Below are 27458 nucleotides of genomic sequence, written 5' to 3' on the forward strand. Positions count from 1 at the left end.
GCAGCACACCAACATTGCACAAGTATACATATGTAACAAACCTGCACGTTATGCACATGTACCCTAGAACTTAAAGTATAATAAAAAAAAAAAAACATTATCCCAGCCAAATGGGCATTGTAGGGGTATGTGTATGAGATGAGTAAGCAAAATAAAGTGAATTTGGTAAATAAAAAAAAAAAAAAAAAAAAAAAAAAAAAATTCTCCATTAACTAGTTAACTAAAGGTCATTGTGGCTAGAAGTGCTGTAGTTTTCTATAATTGATACATCACTAAATAATCTCTCGATTAATTCATTATTGCAACAAACTGGGCCCTGTGCTCGGCATGGGAATTGTTGGGACACTGAGATATGGCCTCGTTCTTCAAGTTGCTCTCAGAAGGTAGCCTAGGTTTTAGAAAACTGCCTTCTAGTAAACCTGCATACTTACTTGGAGTATGAACAAAGTCAGCCTGGAGGGTTAAGAGGAAGCTTCATGGAGAAAAAGAGGGTTCAAACCCTTGGAACAAGGACTCCTTATCAGTTCCTGCCTTTTATTGGCCCATCTGGAAATTCATGTTGCAACTTCCCAAGGCTTAATTAACTTAGATGTGGCCCCACCCCTACCTACTATCTTTGCTTTTTGACCCTTGTTCATGATAAAGAGGGGTTGCACATTTATCTGAGGATCTTGTTGCATCATCCTTAGAACCAGGACCATGAGCTCCTCTAAGAAGAATCCCTTGCCCAGCCCCTCTATATCTGATGCATCATTAGGGACCACCAAGATGTTAATGAAGATTCGTACACAATCATTGCTGGTTGTCAATCACCCAGGACTTTCAGGATGTGAGAGGAGAGAGGAGAGGCCCAGGCAGGAGAATGTTAATCAATGGTGAAGCAGAAAACTCTCCTTGCTGACCGTAGCCCGGTCTCCCAGCCGTGAGCATGTGGGGAAACTTTGTGGGGATGCTTGGTGGTATCTAATTGAAGAGTTCCTGCCTTGCTCCTTGGTCGACTCCTAATGGAGGGCCTTCTAGGGAAGCTGCATGTGCCAGTACTCGTTTCTGTTTTGAATATGGCTGCTGATCCACCTAGTGCTATTGGCAAAGGAGAGGCCTCCACATTGGAGCCCCCTAGAGTAACAGCTTTTATTTAGAAAGAAGATATGATTCCCAGATGCAGTGAGAAGACCACTGGATGAGAGATTTAAAGTCTGGGAGTCGAGTCCTGGCTCCACGGTCTACTAGTGCCATAAACTTCAGCAAGTCAAAACCTCTTCAAGCCCCATTTCTTCTTTTGTAAAATGGGAATAATAGTGATTGCTATGGTTACATCAAGAGTCATGATGTTTGAAAGGTCAGTGGATATGAAGCCCATCGTAACAGGTAAAATACTACCAAAGCAGGAGGAATTATCTGGAAGGTGAAGTTTCTTGATTTTTATATTGGCTCAAGATGGCAATATAAATACTTGAAGGGGCTTGTCTTGAAGCTGTGCATGCAAAGTACTTTTCACAAAAATGTAAAAATATTTATTGTCCATCTGAAAATATGGGGGTGGAGGCTGAAGAAAATTATGAGGAAATACCTTAAGCTCCTACTAGGCCCTCCCTTGAGTCTTCCCTAGTAGAGAAGGATCCTTGAGAGTTTGTATGATACTTGCTCCTCCTAACAAGGTACAGCCAGGATAAAGCTACCTTAACTCCATCTTGAAGCTTATATACATACTCTTTCCTGAGATTAACATTAATAAAACAGAGACACAGATTGGGACCTGACTCATTTAATTCCATGAACCAGACCTGTTTTGAGTGCCAACCATGTGTCAAGAATTAATTAGTTTCTCTCTACTTGCAAATATGAGTCTCTTTCTCTTCTTCTTCTAAGATGTGTGATCTCTGTGATCTCCAATCATCAGATGTGGCACCACTCAGGTTGTCTTCATTGTCAAATTGGAATAGTGAAAATAATGAACAAATTTCAAATGTTTAAGTTGTGTCAAGCACTGCTTTAAGTGCTCTTTGTGCATTTTTTCAATACATGCCCCACACTGTCACAATCATTGTTGTCAATACCCCCATCTCACAGGTGAGCAGGATTGAGCTTTTCCCCAAGGGTGCATGGCTAGTGAATAGAGACACCTTTCAATCCAGGAACTCTGGCTCCAAATGCAAGCCTGGGACCAGTGTGCTACACTGCACCTTAGGAAGTTTACAAAGAGGAAAGGAGTGGTTTGTGAGTTTAATGTCCAGTGTATATAATAACTATCAACTGAATTCACAATCATTTACTTGTGGTAACTCTAGCCATGGTAAGAGATGTTTCTTTTGACTAGAATATATCTGTTTGGTGAGTTAACATCTGATGGTTGCTTGATGGTGTTTTGACTCTCATATCTTCAGTGAAACTAGGGAAATTATTACCTAGGAAATGCCATGCCTTTTGGAGACACAAATCTTTCGAAGAAATGGGTCCTGTGAGTTGTAAGGGTCTCATAGTCTCTTGACAAACATTAGAAAACCAGATGAGGACACAAAGAACTTTAGTTGCTGGTGATGGCTTCAGAAGTCAGGGACTCTTGAGCAGAATCTTGAAGGATGGAGAAGCTAGGTAGAAGAAAGGGGAAAAGGCATCCTAGACAGGGGATGTTCTGAGGCCATGTGTGGGAAGGAATGCTTGGTGACTGTGGAGATGTGGGAAGCTGTGGCAGCACAGACAGGGCCAGAAGCTGCGGTCACAGGAGAGGAAGTCAGGAGGAGCTGGGCTCTAAGGCCTTTGACACTGTGCGACTAGACGGGGCTTTCTCCTGTGGGCAGTGGGAGGCGGGATTGGAGGGGACTGTCTAGTGACCATGAGAGCATCATGGAGGCCATTGCCATGGACAGGCCAGGTTGAAGCTGCTGCAGGACTGGAGCAAAGGGGTGCCTTTGGCTATGGAGACAAAGGGATGAGCATGTGCAATGTGTGCAATTTTCTACCTTAAGAAAAAAATGAGTTAATAAGTGGGAAAGTGAAATACTATATGTAGAAAAAGGCTAACAAACATGGCAAATGATCACTTTTTAAAAAATTTTACTTTACGTTCTGGGATACATGTGCAGGATGTGCAGGTTTGTTACACAGGTATACATGTACCATGGTGGTTTGCTGCACCTATAAACCCATCATCTAGGTTTTAAGTCCCACATGCATTAGGTATTTGTCCTAATGCTCTCCCTCCCCTTTTTCCCCACCCTGTCACTTTTTTTAAAAGTCAGCAATAGAAATAAATTGAAACTAAATCAAATAAATTGACACTATAGAGAACAAAATAATAAGTATAACAATGTAATATAGTAGTAAAAGAAAGTAATAATAATAAAGAGAATAAAAGCCACTTTGGTGATAAAAGAGTAAGAAAAGTTGTAACAAAGAATCAAAGTTGATATAAAATGCCAGGACACTCTAAGAAAAAGTAATTTAGAATGACAGATTTTGAAAAAGCTTAATTTTCAGCAAGTTTAAAAAATTGATAGGGCAGATAAAAAGTGTGAGTTGCTAATTGGAATTCTCAAGTATAGCAAATTCTGTGGGTCTTTGTTAGAAAGGGGAGGTGCAGAGGACCCTGAAGGCAGGGAGCATCTCAGGTCTTGCTCCTGACAATCATGAAGGCCCAGGAGTGGTCCCCTCCACCCATGAGGCGTAATCAGTCATCCTTCTGGCTTCAGTAATCTTGCATGCATGTACCACAAGGAGCCACTGGGTTTCTCATTTGCATGGCTACATTGGGGACCATGCTGTTAAGTGCAATCAGCAATATAGGGAGAGGAACAAGGAGGTGAAAGAAAGAGAAGATAATGAGTTTGATTTTGAACCTTTTGAGCTTTAAATATCTAGTGTTCATCAAAGACAATATAGCCCATAGGCAGCATCTATTGGAAATTAATAAAAATAAGGGTCTAAGCATTCAGGTTAGTGGTGCGGATGGAAAAAAAGACTTGAGAGCCATTGAAATTCTTGTGGGGAAGTCGAAAGCAACACAGCGGAGAGAGGATTGGTAAAAGATAAAAGTCGTGGAAGCAAAGGCTAGAAGCTAATATGTGTCAAGAGGAGAGCCAGAGATGGCCAGAAGCTAGTATCTGTCATAGGGTAATTCAACTCATGATACTAGTTTCCTTGATTTAAGGATCTCACATATGCTGAGGTCCTTGTGTTAGGTCCTGCTGTTGGTTGTGGCTCACAGAGATGGGGACGATGACAGCTCAAAGTTCTTTGTATCCTGTTCCTTTTGACCAATGTGACCTTAAATCTAATATTTCTTTGAATTCCTCATGTTGATATCACTTAGAGTTCTTTTATTCTCTCCCATGAGCATCAGTTAAAAGATAACATTACTTATTGGACTATCCATGAGCAAAGAGGCACAGAAGTTCAGAGACATTAGTGGAAACACCTGAACTGCCTGAATCCTCTCCAAACTGGTAAATGACTCCTAAAAGATGATGAAATTCAAATTCTGGCTTCTGCTGAGAATTGAATATTTCCCAAACCGTCTGATGCACAGCCCCAGCTGAGACCTAATGCAAGTATTTTGCTTAAGAGAACCCACAAATGCGAGGTGCTTCTAACAATATATGTCAAGCAGTGTGTAGCTGATGGTAGGAGTTAGATTTATGCATATTGTGGTTGTCCATTTCCAGCTGCTTTTGTGAAGTCAAACTTTTTTTATGTTAACAGATCACATTATTATCACATTTACTGGAGAATAATGAGATATAGTGGTGATACATCATTGGCAGCTCATAGCACCATTTGAAAACATGCTTGTTTTTAAGTCTGAAATAATAGGTCGAAGAGAGAGAGGCACACTCTGCATGCACACACACACACACACACACACAAACACACAGCTCTTAACAACTGGTCTTGAGTAGCTGTAAATGCTTTATTGCCAGGAGTGAACCCTAAAGTGGCTCACAAGAGTGCACTATTTCTTCCAGTTAACTACAAGGACAAACACATCTCAAAGTTGAGATAAGTGACCAGTACGATTTGCCAAAATTCTAAAGAGCACTCACCATGAAATGGATAAAGGTTACCTTTGGGGATTTGCACTGCATTGATTCCATGAAAAGTTTGTTGGATATTGTGTGAGATAGAGACATAAAGTGTATTGTATAGGATAGTATGAGGTTCCCTGCCTTTGCTTCACACCCCAGGCTTACAAACGTGCCCCATAAACATTCCCTCTGTGGATCTTGCATTTCATATATGTATCTAAACTCTTTTTTTTTTTTTTTGAGAGGGAGTCTGGCGCTGTCGCCCAGGCTGGAGTGCAGTGGCCGGATCTCAGCTCACTGCAAGCTCCGCCTCCCGGGTTTAGGCCATTCTCCTGCCTCAGCCTCCCAAGTGGCTGGGCCTACAGGCGCCCGCCACCTCACCCGGCTAGTTTTTTGTATTTTTTTAGTAGAGACGGGGTTTCACCGTGTTAGCCAGGATGGTCTCGATCTCCTGACCTCGTGATCCGCCCGTCTCGGCCTCCCAAAGTGCTGGGATTACAGGCTTGAGCCACCGCATGTATCTAAACTCTTATAGTCAAATTACACTTTTAGTATTTGCTCTCTGGTGTGATGATGAATCTTATATGTGTCCCTTCTTTGCATGAAGTAAGATAGTCAACTTCTTCAAAACTTTACATCATTCTAGATTTAAGAGACAAGGAAGAGCTTCTCAGGCAGAAGGAATAATGTATGCCTGACATGTTCAAGGAATTACAAGTTAGATTTTGTTTAGGTGTGTGGGAGGGGATGATGGTGATGACAGATAAGGCTGGAGGGATGGAGAGAGGCTGTGGCCATATAGAGCCTCAGTACAAGGCTAAGTATTTGAACTTTATACTGGAAAATAAATCAAAGGGGAGGGATAAAGGACACAGTCATCTTTGCACTGGAAAACAGAATATGTAATTAAAGTCCCACAGCTGCATGTAACATTGAACTCTTCCAGGTTAAAAAAAAAAAGTTTAATCTTGTGATATTAATGGAATGACATTTTGAGGTCTTGAGAATGGGCACAAAAGTGGGAAATGAATTTCAATATGGGAAAGACACTGAGGATGATGTTGATTAGATAATTCACGCTGTAATCATCATGCTATGTGTTAGTAAGTATAACCCTGGAAAGGTCTTGAGACTCTTCCCAGCCTGTTCACCCATCCCCTGGGTCAGAACACTCCTTAGGAAAAGCAGTCAGCTAAATATTGGGCAGCAACATGAAGGGTCTTTGAACAAAATGGGAAACGTTATTCTGCAGTGCAGAAAGGTACAGATCTGGGAACTAAATATTAAAAATGAGTGTGGCTGGATATATGGAGAATGTTGGACCCAGAAGGAACTTTAGATATCAGATGTTACAACAGCTTTATTTTGAGGGTTAGAAATGTGAAGTGATTTGGTTATGAACGCACAGTTTAGGCAGCAGGGCCAGAATCCTGATCCTCTGCCCCGTGGTTATCTCCTCCCCAGCTTGGCTGCCTCATGTCATCCCAGTATTCCATTTGGTTTGTTGCATGTCTTGTGAAGCCCTCAAGATTTTCTCATCTGTTTTCCTCTCTCATTGGTAATGCTCACTTAGTGACTTCATTTCAAATCCTTAATCCCACTCAAATGAATATCCACGACAGGATCTGTTTTCCTGCTCATCCTTTAAGGAGCGCATGAATTCATTTTCTAATGTCTTTCCCTCACAAGGGAGACCAGGCACAGGGCGAGGCTCATCGATGACCCAAGATGGCAGCTGGGCATTTCTCCCAGAGATCTGTGAAAGTGGAGGACAAATATGGAGGGACGGAGATGAGCCGGGGTAGAAAATCCAGACTCCGTTAGGATAAATCCAAGTGAGCCACTCAGATAATACGAGGCAAGAGATAGAAAATGGGTAGTGGATTCTGGGAGGCCAGTGAGTAGGAAGGATAGAAGTGAATAGAGTAACTTAAGGCCATCAAAAATTTCTGAGTAGAAGATTGGTTGCTTTATAAAGCACTTACCTCTGTGCTTTCTTTTGTGCTTACTGTGTGTGTGGATATTTAAAGGGGCTGGAAATGTGCTAAAACATGTCACTACTTAGACATTACATTGTCATCTTGCTGTTTCTAGTGATGTTAGTTATCTCCATTTCAGCAGATGTGTGGCCTCAGATGGTAAAGTCAGCAGCCTTTTTTCTCACCTGGAAATACATACGACCATTTGAGGTGACAAATGACAAGGTGTCAGCATACCCTGAACTTGAGTTGAGAGCTATACACAATATTATAGGTTTCCGAGCATCACAAACACCCTCTCTGTTTCTTCACTGGGCACTAAATGTTAATACTTATTTCACTGGGCTGTTGGCAGGAACAAATGAAGCAATCTGCATGAAGTCACTAGTGCAGTGCCTGGCACATGCCATTCTCTTGAGCTCCTCTCTACAGATCCCACAGGTCATATGACTTCTTGGGGCACGGTGGCTCACACCTGTAATCCCAGCACTTTGGGAGGCCAAGGAGGGCGGGTCACCTGAGGTCAGGAGTTTGAGACCAGCCTGGCCAACATGGTGAAACCCCATCTCTACTAAAAATACAAAAATTAGTGTGGTGTGGTGGCGTGTGCCTGTAGTCCCAGTTACTTAGGAGGCTGAGGCAGGAGAATTGCTTGAACATGGGAGGCGGAGGTTGCAGTGAGACATGATTGTGCCATTGCACTCCAGCCTGGGGGACAGAGTGAAACTCTGATTCCAAAAAAAAAGAAAAAAGAAAAATCAAGAAAGGCGTAGTCAGATACAACTGATGTTAATGAAGTGTCTACTTTGCGGTTCAGTGCCTCTCTGTTTAATCACCACAATACCTACTATGGGGACTGTTGCTGGCACTTTAAAAGAAACCTAAGGAAAATGACAGGTAACATGGGAGAGGCTGGAAGAGATCCTAAAGATCGTCTAATTCATAGACACCAATCTAAGACCCAGAACATTTGCAGAGGGTACACAGCTAGGTATTGAATAGCACGTATATGGTTAAAGGCCAGCACTTCTGGTTTCTGGTCTATTCTTCATTCTACCATGTAACTCATCCCTGCCATTGATATGTCTGTAGTTTTTGCTGCACTGACTACTCAGAAATAGTGCTGTCGATGGTGATCCAGCCCTGTGTCACTGAGGAGACTTGCAGTGGACTAGCTCTTCACTTACTGGTCTTGGTGTTGGTTGAGACACTAAGTATGTGTTGTAATTCCTTAGGGCATAAAGTAGTAGTGTCCAAGAAAATACCTCCAAAGCTTTACTGCTTATAACTCCAAAATTTTATTTTTATTAAAAAAGTATTTATATGGAACTTAACACACAGCTGGTACCCTTTGAAGGATTTTACAAAAATCAACTCATTTAATTTTTAGAAGAACTCTGTAAAGGAGATGCTGTAGTTGTCTTCATGTTTCAGATAAACAAAGTGTGGCACAGAGAGAATAAGAACTTTCCCAAGTTTGCAAAAATATGAAGAAGCAGAATCTGGCCCTAGAGTTCATGGTCTTAACTACTCCACTTACTCCACCGACTTGCCTCTCAGGAATTATCAAAACTGCTGATTCTTCCTCCCCAGAAAGCACATTCTTTCATTCATTCTTTCCCTTTCTGGAAGTTGTGTCACTTTTCTTCCAAGTGGCCTATAGTCCATTTAGGCTTTACTAATGCTTTCTTTTTTTTTTTGAGACGGAGTCTCGCCCAGGCTGGAATGCAGTGGCACTGCAAGCTCCACCTCCCGGGCTCAAGCCGTTCTCCTGCCTCAGCCTCCTGAGTAGCCAGGACTACAGGCGCCGACCACCACGCCCGGCTAAGTTTTTGTATTTTTAGTAGAGACGGGGTTTCACCATGTTGGCCAGGATGGTCTCGATCTCCTGACATCGTGATCCACCCGCCTCGGCCTCCCAAAGTGCTGGGATTACAGGTGTGAGCCACCGCGCCCAGCCAGGCTTTCCCAATGCTTTCTATGTCTCTGATTATCTTGCCTATCTGTATTCTGACTCTAACATCTCCGTTCATTTTGCTGTACACTTCAGTTATAGGAAATTAGAGTCCAGTAGGATGAAAGGTGAAATACGAAGACATTCACCATTCACTCATTCACCAACACTATATGCTATGTGCTAGGTACGAGGGACATAAGGAACTAAAATACACACAGTTCTTATCCTCTTGGAGCTTTCAGTTTAGTCAGGAAGCAAGACATTAAACAAGTAATCATACATATAAATGTAGATTTCAAACTAATTTAAGTGCTGTGAAGAAAATTATTGGATGCTGTTTTGAGAAAATGTATATAATAGTTTACATTAGATAAGGAGATGTGTAAGGCCTCCAAAGAAAGTGATTTTTAAGTTTATAAATCAAGCATATACAGTATAGGCCAGGAAAGGACTAGGGGTAAGAGCATTCAAGGCAAAGGGAACAGCAGTGCAAAGACTCTGAAGTGGGAAATAGATCGGCACATTCAGGAAACTGAAAGAAAATTCATTAGAAACTGCATGTGTCATAGTGAGTGTAGGGGAGAGGGTGGCATGGCTGGAGAGGTGGTGGAATCAGATCCTGCAAGCCTTCCCAGGCCAGAGTGAACACTTCAGACTTTATTTTATATTCAAGGGAAGCCACTGGAGGATTATAAAAAGGATAGGGATATGGCAAAGAATTAATGGAAAGCAGGTGACAATAGGAATAAAGAGGTGGGTTAGAGGCTGCCTTCATAGACCATGGGAGAGGTGACCACGGTTTGAAGTAGGATGGGGGCAGTCAAAATGTAGTAGAAAAAATCAAGATATATTTGTATATATATTTAATATATATAATTTATTCAAGTTGTAACCAATAGGATGTGTTGATAGACTGGCTCTGGGGATTAGGGAGGAAAAAATGTCCTGGATTATTCTCAGGTACGTAGTATAAAAACTTGGTGGATGTCCTAGACCACTTTCTGAGATGGGAAACACACAGCGTGAGGGTTGCAGGCACACCCTAGCTTGCAGCGTAGCCTGTGTGGTCCTGGGCATCTCCCGATACCATGGAGAAGCTGGCTCCTCTTTGGTTCTCAGTAGCTGTCTTTGTGGCAAACGCCTCTCCACATCTGAAAAAACAAACAAAAAAAAGAAAAAGAAAAAGAAAAAACCCCTCTTGCTGCTTGGTTTTAAATGAATCTTGGATACAGGTAGCCAGACTAATGGTGTCTCAACTTGTCTTCCAGTTTAGGATTTTAATTTTTGGTATTTTTCACTTCTCTCTAGAAATCTGTTCAAATCTGATGTTGAGGGAGTGCATAGCTGCTTCATTATTAGTTTGCTAATAAATAAATATAGAAAATATAATTGGGTCATGTAGCTATTGCTAACCAGTTTGTTAAAATATGTATTTCTTAGATCTTACATAGGCCTGAAAGTTTAGTTGCACTACTTTAGGAATCTCTTTTTATGCATTTGTTCAATTAAAAGCTAAAAAAGACAAATCCTTAAGAAAATACCAGTATTTTTCCTACATATGAAATCAAGGGTCCTTGTCTGAAGATGAATTTTACTAGTTACGAGAATCTTCCTATTTTTCTAGCTTAGTCCCTGTCATTTCCTGTAATAGACTTGTATTTTACCAGCAGCTCTCACACGATTTCTTTGTGAAAAATATTTCTCTGTATAGAAGAAAGTTTATCATTTGGAATGTTAAATGCAATTATATTGACATATGGTGATAATGGGATAAAGCATACGGGTTAAAGGTTGCAGGAACCATGGCTTGGCAATTAGCGATGTAAATGAAACATTCATTATCCATCATGCTGAGAAGTTGATGAACTGTACAGTAAATCTGAGCCCACAGTCAGGACTGAGATAAGTCATTTCAGACAATACAGTGGAGTATTTATGAGCACCAGGAACAATGTTTCAGATTTCTGTCATGAAGGTTTCTTTACCTATTTAGTTGAATAAAGACCTCATAAAGTCCAAGCCACAATGCTGTCCTTCCACAGGAATAAATATGAGATTCTAAAACTTTCTCTTAAGATGAAGCATTCTGAGAGCTAAAGTGGCTAGATGTTGACAATCACCATTTTTCATAAGTGCATCCCATAAGAAAGATGTACTGTAGATTGTTTGTCTTGAAGAAGACCAGTGATGTATTTCAAAATTTGAAATTGGCTTTGGAAGGAAACTGTAAATTTACAGATCTTTGTCCTTCCCCACAAAGAACCTTAATCTCACAGGTTGAATTATGTGGCACTCACTGCTATTTTTCAATTCTCCTTTAAATGACTAAGGAGCATTCAGATACTTCCCAAAAAAAAAAAAAAATCTTAAGCTTTTCACTTTGTCCATTGCCCATTTAATTATCTTCTGCATATTTTAAAGCATTTCCTGTGAACATAAGTATTGCCCATCCAGAAAATTTGAATCTACGTTGATTTTATATTTAATGAAATCTGTTCTTCTCAAGTTCTTTATTTAATCACATAAAGTAGTATCTTCAAAGGTGAAATTAAAAAAAATCACTGGAGAAATGTTAAAACTTCATTTATTTAAGATAACTAGTGATACAGCTAGCAAACCCAAGAAGCTAAATGGAATGGAAATGCTCAGTGGTGCTCAGCCATTACCCAGGACCAGAGATTCCTTTGTTAACAGTTCAATTTGTTGAGGCACAAGTGAGGATAAATGGGGCCCTGACAAAACTATGAAATTGAATGATAATCATAATAACATCTGACATGTATTAAATTTGATGTTATGCCATTTCTGTTCCAAATGTACTAATATGAGCATTGTTCTAGGCACGTGAAATAAATCATCTCAATTCATCCTTCCAATAACCCAATGAAGTAGATCATACTTTATCCCACTTTATGGGTGGGGAACCTGAGGCTCAGAGGTGAGAAATGATCGTCCAATCATCCACGTTCACACAACTAGTAAACAACTGGGCTAAACTTCAGCTCCAGCTCCATGCAATTCCTCATTGAACCTCTTTGTTATTGAGCTTGCTCCGACTGATCTCCTATATATGTGGCCATCCCATCGTTTCAGTAGTGCCCCAGTTTGAAAGTCCACTTCATCGGGCATCCAGTGCCTTCCAGCCTTTAAATGTCTCCTATCAAACTGGAAACAATTAGCCTGAGAAAATCATCTATGCCAGTGAATGAATTTATTGAATGTGTTGTCCCGTATCTTTCTATGGGGGGTGAAAGGCTGTATTTCTGCCATAAGAGAATGCTGGCTGTCTCTAGAAGAGCTGAGGGAAAGGTTGGATGAGGTCCACGCCCAGCTCTTACAATGGCCTGCAGCGGTCTTTCTCAGCCTTGACTCGCCTAGGAAACTTGCAAACATCAGGTTCCCAAGTCTACCTACAGAGATTCTGATTTAATCACTCTAGGCTGGGACCCAGTTCCTTAGAATAATTCTAATGTGCAGCCAAGGTTGGGAATCCCTGGATGGAAGTATGTGATTTGGTCCCCTCTAACCTCACCTACTATTTATTATCCCTCCACCTCCCACTGATACAGACATACTGTCTTCCTTGCTTTTCCTAGAACACAACAAGCATGCTTTTGCCTCAGGGACTTTGTACCTGCTGTCCCCTCTCTGACTAGAAAACAGTTTCCCTAGATTCCTGCATAGTTAGCTCCCTGAACTTATTTCAATTCTCTGCTGAAATGTCATGTAAATGGTGGTATCTTCCCTGACCATCTTATTTAAAATAATACTTCCCTTTCCCCTAATATTCTCTATCCACCTTACTCTGTTTGAGTTGTCTGCACTGACCCATCAACCATTGACATATAACGTATCTACTTGTTTATATATGTATTCTGTTTCACCAGCATTGAAATGTGACTTTCACGAGGGTAGGGATTTTTGTCTGTTTTATTTAATGCTGTATCCCCAAGAATGCCTTGCATAGATCGGAACTAAGAAATATGTATTGAATTGAATAAATGAATACATTTGGGAAGGAGCAAAGGAGTCCTTGCCCCTAAAATTCATTTCTTCAGTCAGCCAGCAAACTGTATGGAATGACATCTATGTGCTGAGCTCAGAGCTCTGCGCCTGGGATAGCATTTTACAGAGCATGGCTGGCCAGTGCTCCTGCTTACTTCGATTTTCTGCCTTCCCACCATTCCTGTGCTTATTATATTCTTTCTCAGAAGACTTTTTCCCCACTGTTGAGAACAGGGCAGTCTGAAAAACCTCCCTACTAAAACTGAGGTTGGCACCCCTCTCCTACTTCATTGTGGAATCCTGGAATGGTCATTCTTACCCTTTGTCCCTAGCAGTCCCACATGCTTTGGGTCATTGCATTTCTTCCCTTCTCTGCCCACCCCCACTTCTCTCCTTCAAACAACATCATCTCTCAGCAATATACAACCTCAAGGGCTATGGGGCAGGGGAGAAAGAAGGGCCCAGGAGGAAGCTACCCTGGTGGCAGTGGTGCAGCGGCAGATGTGGGAACCCAACCCAAGAGGAACAGTTTAGGAGTGTTGAGAATCTCCGCTGAGTGGAAGAAAGGTCCAGGCCCTGTGTGTGTGTGTGTGTGTGTGTGTGTGTGTGGGTGGGTGTGTGTGTGGGTGTGTTTTGGTAATGAGAAAAAAACTCAAGAGAAAGCTTCATATATCTTCAAACATACAAAAAAAAAAAAAAAAACAGAAAACAAAAAAAAACTGCTGGCTGGACGCAGTGGCTCATGCCTTTTAATCCCAGCACTTTGGGAGGCCGAGGTGGGAGGATCGTTTGAGGTTAGGAGTTTGAGATCAGCCTGGCCAACATGGTGAAACCCCATCTCTACTAAAACTAGAAATACTAGCTAGGAGTAGGGGTGGGCACCTGTAATCCTAGCTACTTAGGAGGCTGAGGCAGGAGAATCGCTTGAACCTGGGAAGCGGAGGTTGCAGTGAGCTGAGATTGTGCCACTGCACTCCAGCCTGGGCAACAGAGTGAGATTTGTCTCAAAAACAAAACAAAACAAAACAAAACAAAACAAAACACAAACACAAAAAGAAAATGTGGTGTATATGTATACCATGGTATACTACTCAGCTTTTGCAGCAATGTGGATGGAACTGGAGGTCATTATCCTAAGTGAAATAACTCAAACATGGAAAGTCAGATACAACATGGTCTCACTTATAAGTGGGAGCTAAACGGTGTGTACACATGGACACAGAGAGTGCTATAATAACATCGGGGAGTCCAAAAGGTGGGAAGGCGGGAGGGTGGTAAGGAATGAAAAATTACCCACTGGGTACAATGTCTACTATTCGGGTGATGGCTACACTAAAAGCTCAGACTTCACCACTACTCAATATCCATGTAACAAAACTGCACTTGTACACCCTAAAATCTACAAAAATTTTTAAAATTTCATTTGTGCTTACTGTCTTTACTGAAATATTAAATATTTACTGATGAGTTGATTACTCTGTGCATGTGAGATTGTCTTTTGTAGTTATAAAGAAGGGATGCTTAGAAGTAGTATCAGTGTTCTTTCTTATTCCTATTCCTTCCAAATCTCATACCAGAAAATGCTGGAATTTTTTGGAAGGAAATAGAGAAGAGTGAAATTAGGTTTAGGGATGGTAGCCGTAGGAGGAGGGGAGTAATGGAAGTTATAGAAGTGCTGGTACTTGGCGTTGGTCCAAGCTAAAGGCTGGAGGATGATGTGTTAGAAATGGGCCTGCATCGCCGGCATGAAGGCCGGGTGAGCAATTCTTGTGCTTTTTCTGGGAGAGGTAAGGACCAAGATAATTTGCCTGAAATGGGATGATATACAACCCAGTTTCACACTGTAGAAAATTTGAGGAGTTCTAGGGCAAATGTAAAGAGATAACATTCCTTGCATGCCTGAAGAGAAGACATATGGGCAGAGTGAGAAAATGATTTTAAAAATGACAAAATAGGCTGGGCAGAGTAGCTCACACCTGTAATCCCAACACTTTGGGAGGCTGAGGCAGGCAGATTGCTCGAGCTGAGAAGTTTGTGACCATCCAGGGCAACATAATGAGACCCCATTTCTAAAAAAAAACCCACAAAAATTAGCTGGGCATGGTAGTGCATGCCTGTAGTCCCAGCTACTCTGGAGGCTGAGGTGAGAGGATCGCTTGAGCCTGGAAGGTCAAGGCTGCAGTGGACTGTGGTCGTGCAACTGCACTCCAGGCTGGGAGACAGAGTGAGACCCTATCTCAAAACAAAAAAAAAAAGACAAAGTACTAAATGGTCCTCTGAGAATATTGCTCCTCTTGGTCATTGCAAAGAGATGCATTCTAATGGGATGTTTTCATTTCCACTCCCAAATCTGAGACTCTTGTTTCCCCTCCAGTGTTTCACACAGATGGTTAGTGAACAAGTCCTTCCCCCGACCAAATCAACTTGATTTTCTGTCTAGTCCTATTCAGTCCAGGTTAGCAAGTAACAGGGCAAATTTTTTTTTCTTCTTTGGGACTTGAAGTATGGTGTTTTATAATTCACTGAGTGATTACAGTGTGCCCATAACTTTATGTAAATTATTTTTGTTTCTCATAACTCATCAGTGTAGTAGATATTAGTGTTCCCATTACATTGATGAGGAAATAGAAGCTCAGCAACAAAAAGTAATCCATAGCTGGTAACAGAATTTGAACTCAGCTTTTTCTGTCTCTAAAATCTACAACCTCTTCGCGACTCAGAGGTGCTAAAGCTCCCCTGTTTCCTCCGTTTTTAACTTTCTTCAAATCATTATTTTGTCCCGGTTTAAAGAATTGGGTCGGGCGCAGTGGCTCACACTTATAATCCCAGCACTTTGGGAGGCCGAGGTGGGTGGATCACCTGAGGTCAGGAGTTTGAGACCAGCCTGACCAATATGGTGAAACCCCATCTCTATCTACTAAAAGCACAAAAATTAGCTGGGCGTGGTGACATGCGCCTATAATCCCAGCTACTTGGGAGGCTGGGGCTGGGGAATTGCTTGAACCCAGGAGGTGGAGGTTGCAGTGAGCTGAGATAGTGCCTCTGCGCTCCAGCCTGAGCGAGGAGTGAGACTCCATCTCAAAAAAAAAAAAAAAAAAGGAATTGAACTGGAGGCCAGGAATGATGGCTCATGCCTCTAATCCCAGCACTTTGGGAGGCCAGAGTAGGTGGATTGCTTGAGCTCAGGAGTTCAAGACCAGCCTGGGCAACATGGTGAAACCCCATCTTTACAAAAAATACAAAAAATTAACTGAGCATGGTGGTGCACACTTGTAGTCCCAAACTACTTAGGGGGTTCGGGTGGGAGGATCGCTTGAGCTTAGGAGGTTAAGGATGCAGTGAGCTATGGTTGTGCCACTGCACGCCAGCCTGGGGGACAGAGTGAGACCCTGTCTCAAAAAAGTATTTTTTTTAATTAAAAAATAAAAAAGAGTCAAACCTATTCTTTTCCCTCTACTCTGTCCAAATTTCCAAGTAGAAAATCTGTTATTTGAAATGACCCAATTAAATTTAAAAATACCTGTCCTTTCCTAGCCCTGAAGACTTAAAATAGATCTACTGTCTTCTAAGAGTCATTTTGTTTAGTTTTCACTTGCTCCTTCTATTTATAAAGGAGTATCATTTCTCTACCTACTTTATTCCATCAATTACTTTCCACCTTTTTTTCTGTAGGGTTATTTTTACCAGAATTAATTAACACATGGGGTCTCCTAGGTAAGTTTCCTTGTTGAATTCTCTTTACCAGTTGAAACATAGGAACAGGGAAAAAAATATTCTTACATTACTGCACCTACATAAGATGTACTTGGCCAGGTGCGATGGCTCACGCCTGTAACCCCAGCACTTTGGGAGGCCAAGTCCGGCGGATCACCTGAGGTCAGGAGTTCGAGACCAGCCTGGTCAACCTGACAAAACCACTCCTCTACCAAAAGTACAAAAATTAGCCTGGCGTGGTGGCAGGCATCTGTAGTCCCAGCTACTCGGGAGGCTGAGACAGGAGAATCACTTGAACCTGGGAGGTGGAGGTTGCAGTGAGTCAAGATTACACCACTGTAGTCCAGTCTGGGCAAGAAGAGCGAGACTCTGTCTTAAAAAAAAAAAAAAAAAAAAAAGATATACTAGTGTGTATGTGATGTGACTGCAAGATGAATGTATTACACTTAGGAAGCCAGGCAACATGAATGAAGAAAAGATTGTCCACCATAAATCAAACTTCCTTCCCATTCTTCATTCTGGTATCCTCCCAGGGCTTACAAAAATTTCTGTTTCTTCAATGAAAAGGGTTTGGAAGTAACATGGCCTGTTTATTGCATTCCTTCTCCATCAGTGCACACAGTAATTCAAAGTTTTTCCTTAAGCTGGATGAATACCAACAACAACAAAAGACCGCTTTGGTGAAGTAAAATTAATTTGGGAAATAAGCATGAACTTAAAGTAATATAAAGCAGGGGAAGTTGGTAGGATCTCAGGTTACAAATTTCAATGTAAGAAATTATATTGTTGATTTGATTTTTGTTTCTTAATACAAATTGTTCCTTTTCCCAGGTGGAAAGGTTTTGGAGGAAACATACACTTTTCCTGTTGAAGGAAAAGAGCAAAAAGTGACTTGGTTGGGCTTCCCAACTTCTGTTACAGCCACTTAATTTTTTGAAATCCATGTGTGACTGTCTGTCAGTAATTTACATAGTCAGCCTGGGTACAGTGGCTCATGCCTGTTAATTGCAGCACTGTGGGAGGCCAAGATGGGAGGATTGCTTGAAGCCGGGAGTTTGAGACCAGCCTGAGCAACATAGTGAGACCCTGTCTCTACAAAAAATTAAACAATTAGCTGGATACAGTGGTGTGTGCCTGTAGTCCCAGCTACTCGGGAGGCTGAGGTGGGTGGATTGCTTGAGTCTGGGAGGCCAAGGCTGCAGTGAACCGTGATTGCACCACTGCATTCCAGCCTGGGTGACAAGCAAGACCCTGTCTCTAAAGAAATAAATAAATAAAATAATTCACAATGTTCACAAGTTGCAGTTAACCTTCTCCATAGGAGGAGACTTTTGCAAAACTCCAGAGGTTATTTGTGGTTTCCTTTAAGAGTTTGCTTAGAGCTTGGAGGCAGACAGTTTCCAGAGTTTCAAGACTGCGTAGCAAGTGATCACTTATGCCCCAACCTATGTATTGCTGTGGTTGCGTAGCCCCCAAAATGACTATTGCCACTTTAAAAAAACAATGAGAATAAGTATTTTTGACTAAATAATTGTAACTATCAAAGAGTCCATCCCTGAGAAAGCCACTCCATACCAGTAGCTAAGAAGCAGTGATCATTCTGTTATTTCTCTCTGTAGTGGACCCTGGTGTCTGCTCAAAAAGTGGTTCATTTCGGTGCCAGGATAGGATAAAAACACAAGCAACACACAAAAAGCCCTTTTCCTTCAGCTTACAGAGGCAGAAGGGAGGCTTTCCCAGCTGACACCTGGTTTAAAGCCAGAAGTGGAATTTCAGGATTCTTGGGTTAAAATGTAGTTTGTGTGGGGCCACATGCTCTGCTCTCTGACCTCGTATGGGCAAATTTGCTGTAATTCAGATTTGTGTTTGGCATCTTTATGAACCCACTGAGTCCCATGCCGTTAGTGTCCTCCTTATCGCAAGGAGAGCATTTCTGCTATCTTTTTGTCAAATAAGCCAGAGTGACTTTTCCTTTCTCACTTAGCATATGGTCTGCAAACCACACCTGAGTGGTTGGTGGCTTTTGTGGGCAGTACACGGAGTATAATGGCCTCTCCCTTCGGGAAATAATTGGAAATAAAAACAGAAAGCAGTAGCCAATTCTTGAGTCTGCTCTTCAGTCAGAATGACATTTAGGTTTGGTTTTTCCTGTTTTCTGGTTTTTGCTGAATTTTTTGAATATTAATTTACTGAATGGGTACAATTGCTTTGATGTGTACAATTTGCAGCCATTCAGTACTCTGTTTAGTGTTACCCAAACACCTCCATAAAGTAGCGGTTATTACCCTACCACTCCAGCAATCCCTGACTCCCGACCCACCTTAGTCTTCCTCATTGCACCTGCCTTCATGTCACATTGCTGCGGTTTGTGTCTGTCTCCTGGCTAGCAAGTGACTCTCCTTGAGCAGGAACTCTGCTTCATAGCTCTTTCTTCTAGAAGAGTGCCCAGGATATAGTGGGACTTATTAAGTGCATGAAGACATAATTCATATTTGACAGCTTTTGAGGATTCTGTAACTCTGAGTTTGTTAGTTTTCATTTTGTTATTGTAGCAGCATTAAAGAAATGCCTAAGTTGACGAAAATTAAAGGATATAGTTTGGCCATTTTCTTATACATATTCTTAAGATGCGGAAACCTACATTGGATCACCAGTTATCAAAATTGCAACCTTTCACATGGGAGTATAATTTATACGATATTTAAATCATATCTAGTTTCTGTGATTATCATTTATATAATATTTCTTCAGAATCACTTCTGTGGCATTTTCTGTTTTGCCAGTCTTTTAGTATCTTTAGAGAATTTTTTGTCAATTTCTCAAGAAGCACGTTTACTTTAGCTTGCTATTTATGGTAATTTGTAGCAAAAATTTAATAAGTGATACAATGTCTCTAGTTATTTATTAGTTTACCAATTACTAATTTTTGTCAGATTTTTTGAAATTTAATTTTTTGTATCTTCCTTCACAAATTTACTTTTGCATTGATAGTTGAGATACTATCAAAGTTAAGGTACTAATCATACTGACCGTCATGAATAGTCATTTCTGGATTTCTCCACTGTCCCTTTGCTATTTGGAATGATTTTTTGCTTCATTTTCTTTATTAGGTTGACTGAGCTGCTCTTGGTTAAAAAACAAAATTTAAACTTTAAAGAAAATATCAGTTAAGTTTATTGCAAATTGTTGCAATAAACTTAGAATGCTTTCGACAGTTTTGCAGGATTTTGTTGAGGTTGAAATGTTAGTTTCATTTGGTTTACTTTTAGCTTTAGTTAATTTTAGTTTTACCATAATATTTCACCAGTTATTTCATAGTCCATTTTAGATGAATGTCAATTTTGTGAAAGGATCACATTTCAGTTACTGAGTCCTTTTCAATTTTTGAATCATATATTCACTTGAAAAACCCATTAACATATTTTTAAAATAAGGCAATAGATTGGATTGAAAATATGTTTTAAAAAAGAAACTTTATCACTTAAAAAAAATCCTTGATATTTTAATGCCCAAGGAATTCTCATTCCCAAAAGTGTTTGGTTCGAAGTCCAGAGAAACTAAGAATAAACTTAGGTAAAATGCATGAGTTGAAACTCAAATAAATACACTCTAATTAAGTTAAAACAAGTGTAAGGGCAAAAATAATCTTCAAAGAATGTTGCCTCAAATGAAGTCAAAAAGTTTTACTGTAAATGTTACAATAAAATTAACAAAAATAAGTTTTTAGTGACTAAAGAATTGTGGTGAATACATTTTTGGTGCATTAACAGTAAAAAATCGGCAGTGCCCTGATATTCTGGGGGGGATACCTGCGTTAGGTTATGATGTTAATACATTTTATGTTTTTAATCCTAAAAAATGAACTTCATTGCTCTTGTCTAGTTAGAGTCTTTATAATACATTTTCAGGATTCTTTTCAATTTAATTATTTGAAACATAAACATTTACTTTTTTCATTTTAAAGTGGTTTTGAGAAACCATGACAGAATATTCAGGATAATTTTAATTGCTACCACTTTTTTGAAAGTAATCTAGAAATGTCGACTTAAATTTTTAGTTCACGTTCCCTTTTATCCAGCAAGCCTACTTTGATAAGCTCTCCTACAGAAATACTAGCATCAGAATATAACAACATATTTTGAAAGTGTTTCACCCCTGTAATCCCAGCACTTTGGGAGGCTGAGGCGGGTGGATCACCTGATGTTGGGAGTTTGAGTCCAGCCTGACCAACATGGAGAAACCCCGTCTCTACTAAAAATAGAAAATTAGCCGGCCGTGGTGGTATGTGCCTGTAATCCCAGCTACTTGGGAGGCTGAGGCAGGAGAATCACTTGAACCCCAGAGGCGGAGGTTGTGGTGAGCCAAGATTGTGCCATTGTACTCCAGCCTAGGCAGCAAGAGCAAAACTCTTAACGTTTTTCAATTGGAAGCAATGGAAAGCAACCTTAATGTCCAGCAATAGAGGAAGGATTGAATCAATTATGGTACAGCCATGCGAAGAAGTGCTACGGAGCTACTGGAAAACGGTTCAGTTATTCTGCATGTACTGACGCTGAGGGATGTCCCCAATGTATTGAGTTAAAAAAATTTTTTTATCTACAGAATAGTGTGTATAATTTAATCTCACATTTTAAAGGGCAAGAAATGTATACAATCAGAAGAGAAACCAGAGTATAATAATCTCATATTTTAAAAGCAAAGCAATAAAACCCAACCCATATATGAGTACCATAATGAAAGATGCTAAGAATATCTCTCAAACTGTCAGTATTGGTTGAGAAGGTCTGCTGAGAGGCCTGGAAGGGGTTGAGTTTTATATCTTTGTTTGACTTGTTAAAACAAGGCATCTATTACTATTGTTATTTAAATTTTTTGTAAAGTACAGTGTTTTTGGTAGTAGGAATTATGCAAAGTAAAGACTTACAATTTCTTTTTTTATTTTAATGTAGCATAGAATCCGTACAGAGTCTCACACCATGTGAATGTCCAATGATTTGTGATTAAATCATAGAAGATTCAAATTACTTGGGTGGTAAGAAATTCAAAGGAAAGTGGTCAGATTAAGATGAGGTAAACCATAAATTTTTTTCTGAAGTGAGTTTTTTATGAGATGACTTCAACTTCAACTTTGACAAAATTGTTGATCATCTAGTCAGCAGCGGTATATATATATATAATTTTACAACCCAAAGATAAGAGACCTGGAGAACATTCTAAATGCAGCTGCAGACAGACTTGAAAGTCATTGACATGGGGCCAGGAGTAGTGGTTCATGCCTGTAATCCCAGCACTTTAGGAGGCCGAGGCAGGAGGATCACTTGAGGTCAGGTGTTTGAGACCAGCCTGGCCAACATGGCAAACCCCCGTCACTACTAAAAATACAAAAATTAACTGGGCATGGTGGTGCAGGCCTGTAATCCCAGCTACTTGGGAGGCTGAGGTAGGAGAATCACTTGAACCCAGGAGGCAGAGGTTGCAGTGAGCCGAGATCGCACCACTGCACTCCAGCCTGGGCGACAGAGCGAGAATCTGTCTATATATATAAAAAAAGGAAAATCATTGAAATGGAAGTGCTAGTTCAAGGGCAAGGTATAGACAAGCTTTCTGCGGAGGGGAATTAGACTTATGTGATCCTCCTCCCCAGGCAGCAGTGCTGGGATGGCCAGGGAGGGATTGGTGGCGCTGGGAGGTGACAGGACTCCCTCTGACCTGCCGCTGTGATGCACGTATAGCTGGAGAGCAGTTTCCAAATCCCTGAAGAAAGAACAGAGAAGATCAGAGAGATGTGAATGTGTAATTATTAATACCTCCAGTCCTTGCTCTTTCACACCCAAAGCGAGGATCCAAGAGGATTAGGAAGCCAGGGAAGACGAGAATAGCCACAGTGGGCGTGAAAGGGTAATGCTGAAAACACTGAAAAGGACAGTGTTCGGATAGAAGACAGGAGCCAGTGTGTGCTTCCTGCAGCTGGATTTTTACACCCCTAATAGACATGTGCTGGGCAGGCTGGATTCATTTAAAGACTCACGAGACATGCACAATATGTATTAAAAAAAAAAAAATAGGTCAAGAGATGAGCCTTTAAGGTGCCTCCTGTTAGGGGAGGAGGAAGAAGAGAAGTCATCAAAGAAAGTAGGGAAACAACCGAGAGCAGTGTCATGCAGTCACAGAAGTGAAGGTTCTGGAAAATAGTTCTTTTTCTTTTTGAAGAGGTGATCAGTGGAGTCGAGGGCAAGTGAGAAGTGGAAAGCAAGGAAAATAAAGAATCTGTGCCTTTCTTTTCTTTTTCTTTTTCTTTTTCTTTTTTTTGTTTTTGAGACAGAGTTTTGCTTTTTTTGCCCGGGCTGAAGTGCAGTGGCGCAATCTTAGCTCACTGCAACCTCCACCTCCCGAGTTCAAGCTATTCTCCTGCCTCGGCCTTCTGAGTAACTGGGATTACAGGCATGTGCTGCCATGCCCAGATAATTTTGTATTTTTAGTAGAGATGAGGTTTCACCGTATTGGTCAGGCTGGTCTTGAACTCCCAACCTCAGGTGATCAGCCCACCTCGGCCTCCCAAAATGCTGGGATTACAGGCGTGAGCCACAGTGCCTGGCCAAAGATTCTGTTTTGAATAGGTCCTTGGTGACTGCCGACAATAGTTTCAGTAGAGGAGAGAGTTTATTAATTTGTTAAACAGATGTTTATTCATCACTAAGTATGTTGGAGACACTATACCAGAATGAGCAGTGAATAAGACAGGCAAGGTTATGATTTCATGAAGCTTAGCTTCTCCTTGTGGGGGAGGTGTGGCGAGGTAGGAGAAGTAGATGATAAGCAATAAATAAGGAAAACGGTTATTTTGCATAGTGATCACGTGTGTGCCTGTGTGTGAGCTGAGAGTGACAGTGGTAGGGTTGGACTGCAGAACACTACTTTGGAGAGAAAGCCCTCACAGAGAATAGATAGAATATGTATATTCTACATAATAAGAAGCCACACATGAAACTCCCTATATAATAAGACTCCTTATATAATAGGAAGCCACACATGAAAAAATCTGGGGATAGTACATTTCAGGCTGAAGAAATGGCAAATCCTAAGGCCCTAAAGCAGGAGCAAAATTGACATATTTGAAGATGGCTAGTGTGATTGGACCTCTATGAGTCGGGGGAAGTGGCACAGGATGAAATGAGGGAGGTATGTAGGGACCAAACCATGGAAGGAAAGCAAGATTCCCAGAAAAAGTGGGTGGGAGAGGCACTGTCCATGAACACGATCCAGTTGTCCAAGAAAGTTAATTTGGCAGAAAGAAATGGAATGTTAATGTTGGTTCAGATGCAGAATCTAGTATGTGTTTTATTTTAAATAAGGAAGGATTAAGCATCCTTAAAGACATAAGAAAAGAGAAAGCTGACTCCTTTTCTTCCAGTGACCATTAGTAACATATTCTCCCACAAGGCACACAGCCACACACTCAATGCTGTCATTAATCCCACGCAGATAGGCTTTGCCTGGGGAGTGAGCATATAGTATCCCCTGAAGCTTGTGGCTTTTCTGCTTGGAGCTAGTTTGTAAAAATCAAAAATGATATTGCACTTACATTGGTATATTTCTAAAGAGTTTTTTTTTTTAGACGGAGTCTTGCTCTGTCACCAGGCTGAAGTGCAGTGGGGCAGTCTCGGCTCACTGCAGCCTCCGCCTCCCGGGTTCACGCGGTTCTCCTGCCTCAGCCTCCCGAGGAGCTGGGACTACAGGTGCCTGCCACCATGCCCCGCTATTTTTTTTTTTTTTTTGTATTTTTAGTAGAGATGAGGTTTCATCATGTTGGCCAGGATGGTCTCGCTCTCTTGACCTCATGACCCGCCTGCCTTGGCATCCTAAAGTGCTGGGATTACAGGCGTGAGCCACCGCGCCTGGCCTCTAACGAGCTATTTCTAAAGGTTAGGTCTTCAGTCAAGAATTTTAAAGCTGGATCTTAGTGGTTATCTAGTCTCACCTCTCCATTTCATAGGTAAGGAAACTGAGTCCCAGAAAAGCGTTGATTTGGCCAAGTTCAGAAAGCTAAACAGTGACTGTGGATGTATGATTCTGTCTCTTAACTCCTAATCCAAATGTCTTCTCGCTAGATAAGACTGTGCCTTCTACATTTGAAGACTCAAACCCCATGAATGGATGGAGGGAAGGGCATTCAAAACAGTTGACTACATCCTTCTCCTTGATATCTATTTCATCTTGGCTTCTATGGCATCATTTTTTCCCAAATGCCCCCCACTTCCTGGAAGCTCCGTTTCGGTTTCCTTTGCTGGCTCCTCCTCTTGTGTGTAGCTTCTACATGTTGGAATTCCCAGCCTGGTTCCAGCTCATTGACTTTTCTCCAACTGCATGTCCACTCTAGGTGGTTATATCTTAATGCCCTCCCAACAAACGTACATCTGCTACTGAACTCAAAACTTCTAACTTGCCTGCATGATATCTCCATTTAAATATCTAATGGATATCTCAAATTTAACCTTTACTAAACAGAACCTCTGACTTTTTCTCTAAATTTGCTCTGTATCATTCTTCTTTCTCAGTATAGTTAGCCAGCAGCATTAAACAAGTGTCTTCTATGTGCCAGGGTCTGTTGTAGACACTGGGGTTACAGTAGTGATGAAACAGACAAAAATCTCTGTCATCAAGTATCTTACATTCCAGTGGAGGCAGAAGAACCATGGAAGTCAAGCAAATGGCTTGTTCACTTCAAAAAGGCCTAGTCCCAGCCACCACCTCTCACCTTAACCATTGTAATAACTGATCTCCCTGCTCCTGCTCTTCTGCTGTCCAATCAACAGAGCAACCAGAGTAATTTCTATAAAACACAAATGTAACACAAATTTTAATTTGGACACCCCCTTCCCCAACTTTAAACCTTCTAGTCACTTCCCATAACTCTTTGAATAAAATTCCAAACCCATTCCTATGGCCTACAGACCTCTGTATCATCAGGTCCTTCCCACCACGCGGATCTTCCTGGTCTCCCTCGGCTGCAGCCACACAAATCTCCCCTCTGTTTTTCTGATGCCAGCTTCTCGGCACTTGCTATTTCTTCTGTCTGGAATACTCTGACTTCGGAATATGAAAGGAGCTGGCCGCTCCCATGATGCAAGAATGTCAGCCCACATACAACCATACCATATCTTGGACTGCCCGGTTTAAACCTTCCTTCTGCCTCATCATGCTCCTTCCCATCACACTATTTTGACATGTTGCTATTAAAAATTATCTTATTCATTTATTTATTTGTTGTCTGCCTCCATGCACTGAAATGCAGCTCCATGAGAGCAGTGACATATCTGTCTTGTTGGCTCCTGTATCACCGGTGCCTAGAAGAGTGCCAGAAACGCAGGAGTTGTTCAGAAGTATTTGCTCTGTAAATCAACGAATGAATGAATGCATTGTGAATGAGGTTATTGCTCCTACCCTTGCCCAACAAATAATCTTTTAAGAGGTGCTCCTCTAGTGAAGTCTTATCCAAATGCAAGTTCCCATCTTTACTATTATCTTTCAAACAATGTAACTCGATCCAAGTGCTTAGCCTATGGCAACTCATTAAATTTCCTTTCCTTTTTTATTCCTTGACTCATGGGCACCTCTCACTGTCTAAACACAGAAGAAAGCTCTGTCTTCCCCATGCTTCCCCATGCCCTTTATCCCACTCCCTCTTCCCCGCCACCCCTCTCCTTCTCCATATTGGGCTGTCCAGCATTTCCTATCACCGCCATACCATGCAGCATATTCTCCTCCCCACCTTCTCTTCTGCAGTATCCACCAACATGACTTTTAATCTGTCAGTCCTCAGAGAGCACAGGAGAGGCAAGGAAGCTAAATAGATGACACCAGAACCTCTCTTGGGGATGGGGGATATGAAACTTCATCTGTTCATTATTTTTGTGTAATCCCAGTCCATTGGAGGAAGTGGGCAAGTACACCACCAGTTCGTGGTTGAAGTGGTATTACGAGTATGTTTCCTCCAGGAGAGTACAGAGTAGTTGCATCTAATTCAGACTTGGGGCGAGCACTCCAGCACTCCCAGAATCTCGCCTATGCTTGTTATGGCTCACTTAGATGACTACACTTACTGCAAAGCCTATTAACACTTAAGCTACATAGTATACCAGGTACCATACTAAGTCCTTTATGGTAACTTGTTTAAACCTCACGTAACTCTGTGACACCGGTACTCCTGCTATGATCCCATTTTATGGATGTGGCAATTGAAATTAAGTAACTTGCTCAGGATCTCATGACCAGTAAGTGACTTGACTTCCAGTGCAGGCAACCTGAACTCCAGCATCTGGGCTCTTTGTCATGAAGCTATAATACTGCCCCAAACAGAAGAAGACCTCAGTCTTCACCTTGTTTTACATAGGACTTGAGGAAAAATACACATTGTCAGATGGAGATGGAGGGGGAGATGGTGTACCAGGTGGGAGGGGTGTAGGCGTGTGGCAGTGGATGTGTCTCAGAAATGGCAACCATTCAACGAGGTTGGAGCTGAAGACACAGTGGGGAGTGAAGGAAGCTATTTTATCCATTTAAAAAAAATTGTAAATCAGAAACTGAATATCCAGTTTGCTGGTTTCTTTTGAGGATTGCTCTGCCTGGGATTTATCTTGAGTCCAGCTAAAAGCGTTTTACCTAGTTTGTTTGGATTGAGATTGCCAAGTTGTGGAGCCACTGAGGCTCCTCACGCGTCCACAGCCATGCTCATGGCAAAGGGCCTGGCTCTGGAGCTCAGTCTCATGTGGTCGTGTATGTAGG

General features: G+C 41.4%; 1 protein-coding gene and 1 long non-coding RNA gene across 4 annotated transcripts in view; one reads left to right on the forward strand and one right to left on the reverse strand.

Moving 5' to 3' along the window:
- PRUNE2 (prune homolog 2 (Drosophila)) overlaps positions 1-27458 on the forward strand; it is a 302133-nt gene that overhangs the window by 123854 nt on the left and 150821 nt on the right. The window lies entirely within an intron of this gene.
- Positions 3058-25747, reverse strand: LOC105515237. Its single transcript, XR_001002284.1, has 4 exons — positions 25630-25747; positions 7007-7185; positions 5539-6777; positions 3058-5234 (listed from the first exon to the last, which is right to left on the reverse strand). It is a non-coding gene; the product is annotated as an uncharacterized LOC105515237 (long non-coding RNA).

Source organism: Colobus angolensis, unplaced genomic scaffold (assembly GCF_000951035.1).
Source record: "Colobus angolensis palliatus isolate OR3802 unplaced genomic scaffold, Cang.pa_1.0 Scaffold257, whole genome shotgun sequence".
Classification (NCBI taxonomy): domain Eukaryota; kingdom Metazoa; phylum Chordata; class Mammalia; order Primates; family Cercopithecidae; genus Colobus; species Colobus angolensis.